Source organism: Orycteropus afer, unplaced genomic scaffold, assembly GCF_000298275.1.
Source record: "Orycteropus afer afer isolate SDZICR_OR568_19922 unplaced genomic scaffold, OryAfe1.0 scaffold00531, whole genome shotgun sequence".
NCBI lineage: Eukaryota > Metazoa > Chordata > Mammalia > Tubulidentata > Orycteropodidae > Orycteropus > Orycteropus afer.
The window spans coordinates 298628-299717 of NW_006922118.1; the positions used below are offsets into that span (position 1 = coordinate 298628).

At 49.3% G+C, this 1090-nt stretch overlaps 1 protein-coding gene across 1 annotated transcript in view; it reads left to right on the forward strand.

Moving 5' to 3' along the window:
- The window catches only part of MXRA5 (matrix remodeling associated 5), a 34319-nt gene that overhangs the window by 24220 nt on the left and 9009 nt on the right, over positions 1 to 1090 (forward strand). The gene's annotated exons all lie outside the window — the stretch shown is intronic.

A 1090-nucleotide genomic window follows, 5' to 3' on the forward strand; every position in this document is an offset into this window, starting at 1 on the left:
AGAAGGGACCATTCCCTGGAGAAGGATGTCATGCTTGGTAGGGTGGAGGGTCGACAAAAGAGAGGGAGGCCTTCAACGAGATGGACTGACACGGTGGTTGCGATGACGGGCTCAAGTATAGCAGGGATTGTGGGGCTGGCGCGGGAACGGGCAGTGTTTCATTCTGCTATGAGTCGGAAACGAATCCAACGACTCCACGGCACTTAACAACAACAACAACAAGGGAGAAAGTTACAACAGTACTCCAAGTACAATCAGAGAGTCTTGGAGAAAGGATAGGTTGATAGGTGGAGGAAAGATATCTGATAACCTGGACCCAAGAACATTTCCTTTACAGGAAAATTGAATAAGGAGCTAGTTAGGTCTGAGCTTTTAATGGCACCATGAAATCATGCAATGGGTCCTTTGGATAAAGCATAACTACTGTAATAATTAGGTTATGATTATAATAATTTGCAATATTCCATAAAGGAAGCGCTTGCCTTCTGGAAATGTAACCCAGTACAAAAGGCTTGAACCACCCACTGTCTGGGTGGAGGGGGATGTGTCCACTCCCTTTGCTGTTCTATTGTGTCTTTATTCCTAAGTGCCATTGACTTGGCCCCAACTCATGGTGACCCCATGCTCAACAGAATGAAACACTGCCCATTCTGCATCATTCCCGGGACCCACTGTGGACCGGACTGAGGTGACCCATAAGGCTCTCACTGGTGGATTATCATAAGGAGATTGCCATGCCGTTCTTCTACTCCATCTCCGTCTGGAAGCTCCACTAAACCTGTTCAGCCTCACAGCTGCACACAAAACTCCAGACAGATGGGTGGTGGCTGGGAATCGAACCTGGGTCTGCCATATGGAAGGCAAGAATTCTGCCCTCAACCAACACTGCTTTCCAAGACCCTGCCGCTGTCCAAATAGTTCTGACTCACAGCGCCCCTAGAGGACAGAGTGGAACTGCACCACAGTGTCTCCAAGGCTGTCAGTCTTCATGGAAGCAAAGCCCAAACCACACCCACTGCCGTGGAGTCCATTCTGACCCACAGCGCCCCTAGAGGACAGAGTGGAACTGCACCATACTGTTTCCAAGGCT